This window comes from Panulirus ornatus, chromosome 16 (genome assembly GCF_036320965.1).
Source record: "Panulirus ornatus isolate Po-2019 chromosome 16, ASM3632096v1, whole genome shotgun sequence".
In the NCBI taxonomy this organism is placed as follows: Eukaryota; Metazoa; Arthropoda; class Malacostraca; order Decapoda; family Palinuridae; genus Panulirus; species Panulirus ornatus.
Genome location: NC_092239.1, coordinates 45,715,319 through 45,730,819, shown reverse-complemented (window position 1 = coordinate 45,730,819; position 15,501 = coordinate 45,715,319).

Here is a 15,501-nt window from a genome sequence, read left to right as displayed (position 1 = left end):
CATACATTAAATAACCTTACCAACCAGTCAACAATACAGTCCACCCCTTTCTTAATAAATTCCACTGCAATACCATCCAAACCTGCTGCCTTGCCGGCTTTCATCTTCCGCAAAGCTTTTACTACCTCTTCTCTGTTTACCAAATCATTTTCCCCAACCCTCTCACTTTGCACACCACCTCGACCCAAACACCCTATATCTGCCACTCTGTCATCAGACACATTCAACAAACCTTCAAAATACTCATTCCATCTCCTTCTCACATCACCGCTACTTGTTATCACCTCCCCATTTACGCCCTTCACTGAAGTTCCCATTTGCTCCCTTGTCTTACGCACCCTATTTACCTCCTTCCAGAACATCTTTTTATTCTCCCTAAAATTTACTGATAGTCTCTCACCCCAACTCTCATTTGCCCTTTTTTTCACCTCTTGCACCTTTCTCTTGACCTCCTGTCTCTTTCTTTTATACTTCTCCCACTCAATTGCATTTTTTCCCTGCAAAAATCGTCCAAATGCCTCTCTCTTCTCTTTCACTAATACTCTTACTTCTTCATCCCACCACTCACTACCCTTTCTAAACAGCCCACCTCCCACTCTTCTCATGCCACAAGCATCTTTTGCGCAATCCATCACTGATTCCCTAAATACATCCCATTCCTCCCCCACTCCCTTACTTCCATTGTTCTCACCTTTTTCCATTCTGTACACAGTCTCTCCTGGTACTTCCCCACACAGGTCTCCTTCCCAAGCTCACTTACTCTCACCACCTTCTTCACCCCAACATTCACTCCTCTTTTCTGAAAACCCATACTAATCTTCACCTTAGCCTCCACAAGATAATGATCAGACATCCCTCCAGTTGCACCTCTCAGCACATTAACATCCAAAAGTCTCTCTTTCGCACGCCTGTCAATTAACACGTAATCCAATAACGCTCTCTGGCCATCTCTCCTACTTACATAAGTATATTTATGTATATCTCGCTTTTTAAACCAGGTATTCCCAATCATCAGTCCTTTTTCAGCACATAAATCTACAAGCTCTTCACCATTTCCATTTACAACATATATATATTTACAACAATATATATATATATATATTTTATATATATATATTATATATATATATATATATATATATATATATATATATATATATATATATATATAATATATATTATCATTCACAATTCATACTGTCTGCCTTTATTCATTCCCATCGCCACCACGCCACACATGAAATAACAACCCCCTCCCCCACATGTGTGCGAGGTAGTGCTAAGAATAGACAACAAAGGCCATATTCGTTCACACTCACTCTCTAGCTGTCATGTATAATGCACCAAAACCACAGCTCATTTTCCACATCCAGGCCCCACAGAGCTTTCCCTGGTTTACCCCAGACGCTTCATATGCCCTAGCTCAATCCATTGACAGCAAGTCGACCCCAGTATACCACATCGTTCCAATTCACTATATTCCTTGCACGCTTTTGACCCTCCTGCATGTTCAGGCCTCGATCACTCAAAATGGGGTCTTTGGTGTCCTTTCCTAGCACTACCTCGCACACATTAGGGGGGAGGGGGATGTTATTCCATGTGTGGCGAGGTGGCGATGGGAATAAATAAAGGCAGACAGTATGAATTATGTACATGTGTATATATGTATATGTCTGTGTGTGTATATATATGTGTACATAGAGATGTATAGGTATGTATATTTGCGTGTGTGGACGTCTATGTATATACATGTGCATGTGGGTGGGTTGGGTCATTCTTTCGTCTGTTTCCTTGCGCTACCTCGCTAATGCGGGAGACAGCGACAAAGTAAAATAAATAAATAGATATAAATATATATATATATATATATATATATATATATATATATATATATATATATATATATATATATATATATATATATATATATATATATATATGTTTTGAAATGGTTTGGGCATATGGAGAGAATGAGTTAGGAAAGATTGACCAATAGGATATATGTGTCGGAGGTGGAAGGAACGAGGAGAAGTGGGAGCCCAAATTGGATGTGGAAAGATGGAGTGAAAAAGATTTTGAGTGATCGGAGCCTGAACATGCAGGAGGGTGAAGAGGCGGGCAAGGAACAGAGTGAATTGGATCGATATGGTATACCGGGGTCGACGTGTTGTCAATGGATTGAATCAGGGTATGTGATGCGTCTGGGGTAAACCATGGAAAGTTCTGTGGGGCCTGGATGTGGAAAGGGAGCTCTGGTTTCGGGTATTATTTCATGACAGCTAGAGACTGAGTGTGAACGAATGGGGCCTTTTGTTGTCTTTTCCTAGCGCTACCTAGCACACATGAGGGGGGAGGGAGATGTTATTCCATATGTGGCGGGGTGGCGATGGGAATGAGTGGGGGCGGACAGTTTGAATTGTGTGCATGTGTATATATGTATGTGTCTGTGTGTGTATGTGTGTGTGTAGGTTGAGATGTATGGGTATGTACATTTGCGTGTGTGGACGTGTGTGTATATATATGTGTATGGAGTGGGTTGGGCCATTTCATTCGTCTGTTTCCTTGCGCTACCTCGCAAACGCGGGACACAGCGACAAAGTAAAAATATATATATGTATATATATATATATATATAATATATATATATATATATATATATATAATATATATATATATATATATATATATATATATATATATATATATATAATATTATATATATATACGTTGAGATGCATAAATATGTATATTTGCGTGTACGGACGTGCATCTATATGCATGTGTATTTGGGCGGGATGGGCCATTCTTTCGTTTGTTTCCTTACGCTTCCTCCATAACGCGGGAGACAGCGGCAAAGGAAAATAAACAAATAGTATATATATAAATATATTTCATAAATATATATATATATATATATATATATATATATATATATATATATATATTTTATCCCTGGGGATAGGGTAGAAGGAATACTTCCCACGTATTCCCTACCTATCGTAGACGGTGACTGAAAGGAGAGGGAGCGTGTGGCTGGAAATCCTCCTCTCTCGTTTATAATTTTCCCAAAGAAGGAACAGAGAAGGGGGCCAAGTGAGGATTTCCCTCAAGGGCTCAGTCCCCTGTTCTTATTGCTACCTCGCTAATGCGGGAAATGGCGTATAATGTGAAAAAAAAAATATGAGAAACTGCAGAAGCTGGTGACTGAGTTTGGTAAAGTATGTGAAAGAAGAAAGTTAAGAGTAAATGTGAATAAGAGCAAGGTTATTAGGTACAGTAGGGTTGAGGGTAAAGTCAATTGGGAGGTAAGTTTGAATGGAGAAAAACTGGAGGAAGTAAAGTGTTTTAGATATCTGGAGTGGATCTGGCAGCGGATGAACCATGGAAGCAGAAGTGGATCATAGGGTGGGGGAGGGGGCGAAAATCCTGGGAACCTTGAAGAATGTGTGGAAGTCGAGAACATTATTTCGGAAAGCAAAAATGGGTATGTTTGAAGGAATAGTGGTTCCAACAATGTTGTATGGTTGCGAGGCGTGGGCTATGGATAGATTTGTGCGTAGGAGGGTGGATGTGCTGGAAATGAGATGTTTGAGGACAATATGTGGTGTGAGGTGGTTTGATCGAGTAAGTAACGTAAGAGTAAGAGAGATGTGTGGAAATAAAAAGAACGTGGTTGAGAGAGCAAAGAGGGTGTTTTGAAATGATTTGGGCACATGGAGAGAATGAGTGAGGAAAGATTAACTAAGAGGATATATGTGTCGGAGGTGGAGGGAACGAGGAGAAGTGGGAGACCAAATTGGAGGTGGAAAGATGGAGTGAAAAAGATTTTGTGTGATCTGGGCCTGAACATGCAGGAGGGTGAAAGGAGGGCAAGGAATAGAGTGAATTGGATCGATGTGGTATACCGGGGTTGACGTGCTGTCAGTGGATTGAATCAGGGCATGTGAAGCGTCTGGGGTAAACCATGGAAAGTTTCGTGCTGCCTGGATGTGGAAAGGGAGCTGTGGTTTCGGGTATTATTGCATGACAGCTATATGTATATATATATATGTATATATATATATATATATATATATATATATATATATATATATATATATATATATATATATATATATATATATATATATATATATATATATATATATATACACACTTATATATATATATATATATGTATGTATGTATGTATGTATTCCTATGAGTCCACGGGGAGAATGAAACACGATTAGTTCCCAAGTGCACTTTCCTGTAAGAATCAAATCATCAGGGGAGACACAAGAGACGAATGTATGTCAGTTGATATACATCGAAGAGACGAACCTAGGACGCCATTTCGTACACATGCGATTGTCCAGAACATACAACGAGGGTTCATAAACTGATCATTTTTCAAATCTTATCAACAATAAAGTAATCTAGTTTCTTATAGACCATCATTAAAATCAAAATTTTAATTCTTTGTGTAGTTAATAATAGAAGATTCATAATATTTCTCGTGGTAATAGAGATAGATTTGATAACTGAGATAGCATTACTCCAGTCAGTACAATGATCATAGACTTTTAAAGTAATTAAAAAGCATATGTTTCCTGTCCCGTTCTTATATTAAATTTTTGTCCCTTAAGTCTAACAGGAAGATCCTTACCAGTCTGCTCAGCGTAAAATTCATCACAATATCCATATGGCACTTTATAGATGCATCCAAGAGAATTTTCTTGTCAATTCCTGATAAAGATATTCGTTATAGTATTATTGTTGCTGAAGGCAACATTTACATTAACGGATTTAAGCAACATACGAAGTGAAGTAAAATTATTATCAAAAGGGAGAACTAAAAGATTCTTGATGTCAATGGGAGGAATGAGCTCATCTCTATAAAATGATTTCTTTGCTAACTTAAGGGATTTATCAGTGAAAGATCTAAGGTACTTTAACTTAGATCCAATAGAATATATCTTATCAAACTGAATATCAATAAACTCTGGACTGCAAATACGTAACGCCACAAGGAACTTAGACTGAAATGATGATAATTCAACTCTGTTATGGAGAGATCAGTAATAATGATATATGAGCATACATTGATAGGTTTTCTGTATATGCTAAACTTAAACTTGTTTCCTTGCCTATTGATCATGCAATGTAGAAATGGTAACCTACCATTATTTTCATTTTCTACAGTAAATTTCATGGAGGGTAATGAATTGTTAAGTAAGGGGAAAATATATGTAAATTTTCATTTCTTGAACAAACACAAAGAACATCACCTACATACCTAACCCAAATTGCATTAGAAGGTAATGTATCCTTTAGTAATTTTATTTCAAAAAATTCCATATAAAGATTACTCAGTACAGGTGAAAGAGGGTTACCCATTGCCAGAAGAAATTTTTGACCATAATAATCTCCATTGAATTGAAATACACAGTCTTTTATACACAATTTAATCAGTTCAATGAAACAAACTTTGAAACAGGAAAATGAATATCATCCAAGACATCAAATGCATCAACTGGAAATTTAGTGAAAAGTGAGGAATCATCAAAGCTAACTGGTTTGAAATCAAAATTAACAGTTATATTGTTTAGTTTGCTAAGCTTAGAATAAGTTGTGTCATCATTTAAAAGATCATTCATTTAAGACAAATAGTTACTTTTCTCTAAAATCACAACAGTGTTAGACTTATCTGCTTTAGTAATGTGTATATTCTTGTCTTTTTTTAAGGTGTTAATAGCTCTTATAAATCTTTTGGGGCAATTAGGTTCCACTGGTTTTGACAAACTGGCATAAACTAAACCCTTACAGATATTGATTTAATCATTACTCCAAAGACTTTGTGACATCAACACAGCAAGCTTCCCGGTTAGAGCACTCAAAACTTAAACCATAGCCTAATGCACACAAGAATTCCTTATCTAGTTGTTTATAGACAGGTTTATCGCAAAAAAGGGTTTGTGTTCTTTATCCAGTCGCGGTTCTTAATAAAATGGTCCAACTTACAATATAGTGTCATTTGTAACCTATTGCGTTCTTTCCTTAATCTATCATAGCAATAGTCCATCATCCGGTTCTTCCAGTATGTCGGTATTGCCATTTGAAAATCACGTTTCTTCTTTATTGTGATGCGAAAAGCCTACTTATTTCAAGTTTCTTTAATTCAATTTTTTTTTCTTTAAAATAATGTTTTTGAATTTGTCAAATGGTCGGCCAGACAGCTGAAACAATCGTTGAGGTAGGACAGATCTTGGCATCACTTGTTCATCAAGGCATTTTCTAAGGAATCGAAATAGCAACTTCGGTTGATGAGCCTTGATTAACGACTTGGAGAAAGCAGTAACGAAACAAGAAATTCCAAGAAAGCTTGTAGAGAAATAATAGAACTGCCGTGTGGAATCCATGTTGGAAGGGATCACAATTTTTCGCGTGATCAAGATATTCCTGATTCCACGGGGAAAATGAAACACGAAAAGTTCCCAAGTACACTTTCGTGTAATAATCACATAATCAGGGGAGACACAAGAGAAAATATAAGTCAGTTGATATACATCAAAGAGACGAAGCTAGGACGCCATTTGGTAAACATGCAATTGTTCAAAGATAAACTATCGTTCATAAAATCATCATTTTACAAATTCTGTCAACAAAAAAGTTACCTAATTTGTACAGACCATCACTAATATTAAGATTATAATTCTTTGTGCAGTTGATAATAGAAGACTCGATGATATTTCTCTTGGTAAAACTGAGATGGCATTACTCCAGTCAATACAATGAGTATAGTTTTAACGTGATTAAACAACGCATTTAATGCTTGTCCCGTTCTTATACTATATTTATGTTGCTTAAGTCTAACAGAAAGATCCTTACCAGTCTGCCCAACATAATATTTATCACAATGTCCACCTAGCACTTTATGAATGCATCCAAGAGAATTTTCTGGTGAATTCCTAAATAAGATATCTTTTATAGTGTTATTGTTGCTGAAGGCAACATTTACATTGAAGGATTTAAGCAACATGGGAAGTAAAGTGCAATTATTATCAACAGGGAAAAATAAAAGATTCTTGGTGTCAATGGGAGGTTTAGGCTCAACTCTATAAAATGATTTCTTGGCTAACTTAAGGGATTTATCAGTGAAAGATTTAGGGTACTTTAACTTAGATCCAATAGAATATAACTTCTCAAACTCATCATCAATAAACTCTGGACTGCAAATACGTAATGCCCTTAGGAATATAGATTGAAATGATGATAATTTAACTCTGTCATGTTGAGATGAGTAATAATGGATATATGAGCATACATTGGTAGGTTTTCTGTATATGCTAAGCTTAAACTTGTTTCCTTGCCTATGGATCATGCAATCTAAAAATGGTAACATACTATTATTTTCATTTTCTACAGTAAATTTGATGGAAGGTACTATTTTGTTAAGGAAGGGGAGAAATATTTGTATATTTTCATTTGTTGGCCAAACACAAAGAACATCATCTACATACCTAAACCAAATTTCATTAAACGGTAAGATATCCTTTACTAATTTTGTTTAAAAAAATTCCACATTAAGATTACTTAGTACAAGTGAAAGAGGGTTACTCATTGCCATATCAAGTTTTTGAGCATAGTAATCTCCATTGAATTGAAATACACAGTCCTTTATACACAATTTTATCAGTTCAGTGAAAACAGACTTTGAAACAGGTAAATGAATGTCATCCAAGACATCAAATAAATATTTTAAAAGGTCATCAACTGGAACCTTAGTAAAAAGTGGGGAAACGTCGAAGCTAACTAGTTTAAAATCATAATTAACATTGATATTGTTTACCTTGTTAACTAAATCTACATTGTTCATGATATTAGAATTTGATACCTTACCCATTATAGGGCTTAATAAAGAAACTAACCATTTTGACAACTTATATGTGATGGAGCCTACTCAACTCACTATAGGTCTTGCTGGCCAATTCTGTTTATTTTTTTTTGATAAGTCCATACATATATGGCAATGAAGGGGACAAAGATGACAAATTTTTGATAAGAGAACTATTACCTTTCAACAACTACTTAATTTCTTTATTGAAGTGGGAATTAACTGCTTCTAAGGGATTTTTAATAAGTTTAGAATATGTTGTGTCATCATTTTAAAGATCATTCATTTTAGATAAATAGTTACTTTTCTCTAAAATCACAACAATGATTTATCTGCTTTAGTAATGTGTATATCCTTCTCATTTTTTAAGGTGTTAATAGCTCTTATAAATCTTTTAGGGCAATTAGGTTCCACTGATTTTGACAAACTGGCATACACTAAGCCCGTACAGATATTAATTTCATCATTACTTAAGTGACTGTATTTCTCTAAATTACAAAAAGACTTTGTGACATCAACACAGCTGGCTTCTCTGTTAGAGCACACAAAACTTAAACCATAGCCTAATGTACACAAGGAATCCTTATCCAGTTGCTTATTACACATGATTATCACTAAAAAAAAGGTTTGTGTTCTTGGTCCAGTCGCTATTTTGAATAAGATGTTCCAATTTATATTATAGTGTCATGTGTAGCCTATTGCGTTTTTTCCTTGATTTATCATAGCAATAGTCCAACATCCGGTTCTTCCAGTATGTCGGTATTTCCATTTGAAAGGCACGTTTCTTCTCTCTTGTAATGCAAAAAGCCTCCTCCATTTCAAGTTTCTTTATTGCGATGTTTTTCTTTAAAATAATGTTTTAGTATCGGTCAAATAGTCGACCAGACAGCTGCAACAATCGTTCAGGTTGGACAGATCTTGGCATCACTTGTTCATCAAGGCATTTCCTAAGGAATCCAAATCGTAACTTCAGTTGATGGGCCTTGACTAACGATTAGGAGAAAGCAGTAACGAAAGGAGAAAGTCCAGGACAGCTTGTAGAGAAGTAATAGAAGAGCCGTGAGGAATTCATGTTGGAAAGGATCACAATGTTGAGCGTGATCAAGATATTCCTATGAGTCCACGGGGAAAATGAAACCCGATAAGTTCCCAAGTGCACTTTCGTGTAATAATCACATCATTAGCGGAGACACAAGAGAGAAATGTAAGACAGTTGATATACATCGAAGAGACGAAGCTAGAAAGCCATTTGGTAAACATGTGATTATCCAAAACATAAAACGAGCGAGCATAAACAAATTTTATGAACAATAAAGTTATCTAATTTGTATAAACCATCACTAATAATAAGATTATAATTCTTTGTGTGTTTGATAATAGAAGATTCAATGATATTTATCGTGGTAATAGAGTTAGAGTTAATAACTGAGATGGCTTTACTTTAGTCAATTCAATGGTCATAGTTTTTAACGTGATTAAACAAAGCGTTTGATCCTTGTCCCGTTCTTATACTATATCTATGCTGCTTAAGTCTTACAGAAAAATCCTTACCATTCTGCCCAACATAGAATTTATCACAATTTCCATATGACACTTTATAGATGCATCCAAGATAATTTTCTGTGAATTGCTGATTAAGATATTCTTTATAGTATTATTGTTGCTGAAGGCAACATTTACATTAAAAGATTTAAGCAACATGCGAAGTAAAGTAATATTACTGTTAAAAGGGAGAACTAATAGATTTTTAGTGTCAATGGGAGGTTTGGGCTCAACTGTATAAGATGATTTCTTTGCTAACTTAAGGGATTTATCAATGAAAGATCTAGGGTACTTTAACTTAGATCCAATAGGATATATCATCTCAAACTCATCATCAATAAACTCTGGACTGGAAATACGTAATGCCCTAAGGAACATAAACTGAAATAATGATAATTTAACTGTTATGTTGAGATGAGTAATAATGGATATATGAGCATACATTGGTAAGTTTTCTTTATATGCTAAACTGAACTTATTTTCTTGCCTATAGATAATGCAATCTAAAAATGATTACATACCATTATTTGTTTATGGATGGGGTTGTTAGGGAGGTGAATGCAAGAGTTTTGGAAAGAGGGGCAAGTATGAAGTCTGTTGGGGATGAGAGAGCTTGGGAAGTGAGTCAGTTGTTGTTCGCTGATGATACAGCGCTGGTGGCTGATTCATGTGAGAAACTGCAGAAGCTGGTGACTGAGTTTGGTAAAGTGTGTGAAAGAAGAAAGTTAAGAGTAAATGTGAATAAGAGCAAGGTTATTAGGTACAGTAGGGTTGAGGGTCAAGTCAATTGGGAGGTGAGTTTGAATGGAGAAAAACTGGAGGAAGTGAAGTGTTTTAGATATCTGGGAGTGGATCTGGCAGCGGATGGAACCATGGAAGCGGAAGTGGATCATAGGGTGGGGGAGGGGGCGAAAATTCTGGGAGCCTTGAAGAATGTGTGGAAGTCGAGAACATTATCTCGGAAAGCAAAAATGGGTATGTTTGAAGGAATAGGGGTTTCCAACAATGTTGTATGGTTGCGAGACGTGGTCTATGGATAGATTTGTGCGCAGGAGGATGGATGTGCTGGAAATGAGATGTTTGAGGACAATATGTGGTGTGAGGTGGTTTGATCGAGTAAGTAACGTAAGGGTAAGAGAGATGTGTGGAAATAAAAAGAGCGTGGTTGAGAGAGCAGAAGAGGGTGTTTTGAAATGGTTTGGTCACATGGAGAGAATGAGTGAGGAAAGATTGACCAAGAGGATATATGTGTCGGAGGTGGAGGGAACGAGGAGAAGAGGGAGACCAAATTGGAGGTGGAAAGATGAAATGAAAAAGATTTTGTGTGATCGGGGCCTGAACATGCAGGAGGGTGAAAGGAGGGCAAGGAATAGAGTAAATTGGAGCGATGTGGTATACCGGGGTTGACGTGCTTCAGTGGATTGAATAAGGCATGTGAGCGTCTGGGGTAAACCATGGAAAGCTGTGTAGGTATGTATATTTGCGTGTGTGGACGTATGTATATACATGTGTATGGGGGTGGGTTGGGCCATTTCTTTCGTCTGTTTCCTTGCGCTACCTCGCAAACGCGGGAGACAGCGACAAAGCAAAAAAAAAGAAAGAAAAAAAAAAAAAAACATTATTTTCATTTTCTAAAGTAAATTTGATGAAAGGTGCTAAATTGTTAAGAAAGCGGAGAAATATTTGCACACTTTCATTTCTTGGCCAAACACAAAGAACATCATCTACATGCCTAAAACAAATTGCATTAGAAGGTAAGATATCCTTTAGTATTTTTGTTTAAAAAGATTCCATATAAAGATTACTTAGTACAGGTGAAAGAGGGTTACCCACAGCCAAACCAAATTTTTTGAGCATAATAATCTCCATTGAATTAAATTACACAGTCTTTTATAGGTAATTTTATTAGTTCAGTGAGAAAACACTTTGAAACAGGTAAATGTATATCATCCAAGTCTTCAAATAAATATTCTAAAAGGTCATCAACTGAAACTTTAGTGAAAAGTAGGATACATCAAAGCTAACTAGTTTGAAATCAGAATTAGCAATGATATTTTTTAGCTTGTTGACCAAATCTATATCGTTCATGATAAGAGAATTTGATACCTTATCCACTAAAAGGCTTAATAAAGAAACTAACCATTTTGACATTTTTATGTGATGCAGCCTACTGAACTCACTATAGATCTTGCTGGAAAATTCTGTTTATGTGTTCTGATAAGTCCATACATATATGGCAATGAAGGGGACAAAGATAACAAACTTTTGACAAGAGAGCTATTTCCTTTCAAAAACTTCATTTCTTTATTCAAATGGGATTTCACTGCTTCTAAGGAGTTTTTTGCTAAGTTTAGAAAAAGACGTGTCATCATTTAAAAGATCATTCGTTTTAGATAAATAGTTACTTTTGTCTAAAATCAAAACAGTGTTAGCGTTATCTCCTTTAGTAATGTGTATATCCTTGTCTCTTTTTAAGTTGTTAAAAACTATTATAAATCTTTTAGGGCAATTAGGTTCCACTTTTGGATGTTAATGTCCTGAGAGGTGCAACTGGAGGGATGTTTCATCATCATCTTGTGGAGGCGAAGGTGAAGATTTGTAGAGGTTTTCAGAAAGAAGAGTGAATGTTGGGGTGAAAAGAGTGGTGAGAGTAAGTGAGCTTGAGAAGGAGACTTGTGTGAGGAAGTACCAGGAGATGCTGAGTACAGAATGGAAAAAGGTGAGAACAAAGGATGTAAGGGGAGGGGGGAGGAATGGGATGTATTTAGGGAAGCAGTGATAGCTTGCGCAAAAGGTGCTTGTGGCATGAGAAGCGTAGGAGGTGGACAGATTAGAAAGGGTAGTGAGTGGTGGGATGAAGAAGTATGATTGTAGTGAAAGAGAAGAGAGAGGCATTTGGACGATTTTTGTAGGGAAAAAATGCAAATGAGTGGAGATGTATAAAAGAAAGAGGCAGGAGGTCAAGAAAAAGGTGCAAGAGGTGAAAAAAAAGGGCAAATAAATATTCTAAAAGGTCATCAATTGAAACTTTAGTGAAAAGTGAGGATACATCAAAGCTAACAAGTTTGAAATCAGAGGGCAAATGAGAGTTGAGGTGAGAGAGTATCATTAATTTTTAGGGAGAATAAAATGATGTTTTGGAAGAAGGTAAATAAAGTGCGTAAGACAATCGAAGAAATGGGAACTTCAGTGAAGGGTGCTAATGGGGAGGTGATAACAAGTAGTGGTGATGTGAGGAGATGGAGTGAGTATCTTGAAGGTTTGTTGATTGTGTTTGATGATAGAGTTGCTGATATGGGGTGTTTTGGTCGAGGTGATGTGCAAAGTGAGAGGGTTAGGGAGAATGATTTGGTAAACAAAGATGAGGAAGTAAAAGCTTTGCGGAAGATGAAAGCCGGCAAGGCAGCGGGTTTGGATGGTATTACAGTGGAACTTATTAAAACCAGTTGACTGGTTGGTAAGGTTATCTAATATATGTATGACTCATGGTAAGGTGCCTGAGGATTAGCGGAATGCTTGCATAGTGCCATTGTACAAAGGGAAAGAGGATATAAAGGAGTGCTCAAATTACAGAGGTATAAGTCTGTTGACTATTCCTGGGAAATTATATGGGAGGGTATTGATTGAGAGGGTGAAGGCATGAACAGAGCATCAGATTAGGTAAGAGAGTGTGGTTTCAGAAGTGGTAGAGGATGTGTGGATCAGGTGTTTGCTTTGAAGAATGTATGTTAGAAATACTTAGAAAAGCAAATGGATTTGTATGCAGCATTTATGGATCTGGAGAAGGCATATGATAAAGTTGATAGAGATACTCTGTGGAAGGTATTATGAATGTATGGTGTGGGAGGCAAGTTGTTAGAAGCAGTGAAAAGTTTTTATCGAGAATGTAAGGTATGTGTACGTGTAGAAAAAGAGGAAAGTGATATGTTCTCAGTGAATGTAGGTTTGCGGCAGGGGTGTGTGATGTCTCCATGGTTCTTTTAATTTGTTTATGGATGGGGTTCTTAGGGGGGTAAATGCAAGAGTTTTGGATAGAGGGGCAAGTTTGCGGTCTGTTGTGGATGAGAGTGCTTGGGAAGTGGGTCAGTTGTTGTTCCCTTATGATACAGCACTGGTGGCTGATCGTGTGAAAAACTTCAAAAGCTAGTGAATGAGTTTGGTAAAGTGTGTGAAAGAAGAAAGGTGAGAGTAAATGTGAATATGAGCAAGGTTATTAGGTACAGTAGGGTTGAGGGACAAGTCAACTGGGAGGTAAGTTTGAATGGAGAAAATCTGGAGGAAGCGAAGTGTTTTAGATATCTGGGAGTGGATTTGACAGCGGATGGAACCATGGAAACGGAAGTGAATCATAAGGTGGGGAAGAGGGTATAAGTTCTGGGAGCGTTGAAGAATGGTTGGAAGTCGAGAACGTTATCTTGGAAAGCAAAAATGTGTATGTTTGAAGGAATAGTGGTTCCAACAATGTTCTATGGTTGCGAGGCGTGTCCTTTAGATAGAGTTGTGCGGAGGAGGGTGGATGCGCTGGAAATGAGATGTTTGAGGACAAAATGTGGTGTGAGGTGGTTTGATCGAGTAAGTAATGAAAGGTTAAGAGAGATACATGGTATTATAAAAGAGTGCGGTTGAGAGAGCAGAAGAGGGTGTTTTGAAATAGTGTGGTCACATGGAGAGAATGAGTGAGGAAAGATTGACAAAAAGGATATATGTGTCAGAGGTGGAGGGAACGAGGAGAAGAGGGAGACCAAATTCGATGTGTAAAGATGGAACGAAAGAGATTTTCAGTGATTGGTGCCTTAACATGCAGGAGGGTGAAAGGCATGCAAGGAATAGAGTGAATTGGAACGATGTGGTATACTGGGGTCGATATGCTGTCAGTGGATTGAACCAGAGCACGTGAAGCGTCTGGGGTAAACCATGGAAAGTTGTGTGGGGCCTGGATATGGAAAGAGAGCTGTGGTTTCAGTGCATTATGCCTGACAGCTATAGACTGAGTGTGACGTAATGTGATCTTTGTTGTCTTTTCCTAGCCCTACCTCTCGCGCTTCCGGGGAGAGGTAGTTGTTATTTCATGTGTGGCGGCGTAGCCCCGGAAATGAATAAGGGGAGACAGTATGAATTATGTATATGTTTATATATGTATTGTCTTTGTGTATTTATACGTATACGTTGAGATGTATAGGTATGAATATGTGCGTGTGTGGACGTGTATCTATATATATATATATGTATATATATATATATGTGTATGTTTTTGGGTTGGGCTATTCTTCCGTCTGTTTCCTTGCGGTACCTCGCTAACACGGGAGACAACGACAAAGTATAATATATATTATATATATATATATATATATATATATATATATATATATATATATATATATATATATATTATATATATATATATATATATATTATCCACACACGCAAATATACATACCTACACAGCTTTCCATGGTTCACCCTAGACGCTTCACATGCCCTTATTCAATCCACTGACAGCACGTCAACCCCGATATACCACATCGATCCAATTCACTCTATTCCTTGCCCTACTTTCACCCCCCTGCATCTTCAGGCCCCGATCACACAAAATCTTTTTCACTCCATCTTTCCACCTCCAATTTGGTCTACCACTTCTCCTCGTTCCCTCCACCTCCGACACATATATCCTCTTGGTCAATCTTTCCTCACTCATTCTCTCCATGTGCCCAAACTATTTCAAAACACCCTCTTCTACTCTCTCAACCACGCTCTTTCTTATTTCCACACATCTCTCTTACCCTTACGTTACTTACTCGATCAAACCACCTTACACCACACATTGTCCTCAAACATCTCATTTCCAGCACATCCATCCTCCTGCGCACAACTCTATCCATAGCCCACGCCTCGCAACCATACAACATTGTTGGAACCACTATTCCTTCAAACATACCCATTTTTTCCTTTCCAAGATAATGTTCTCGACTTCCAAACATTCTTCAAGGCTCCCAGGTTTTCGGCCCCTCCCCCACCCTATGATTCACTTCCGCTTCCATGGTTCCATCCGCTGCTAGATCCACTCCCAGATATCTAAAACACTT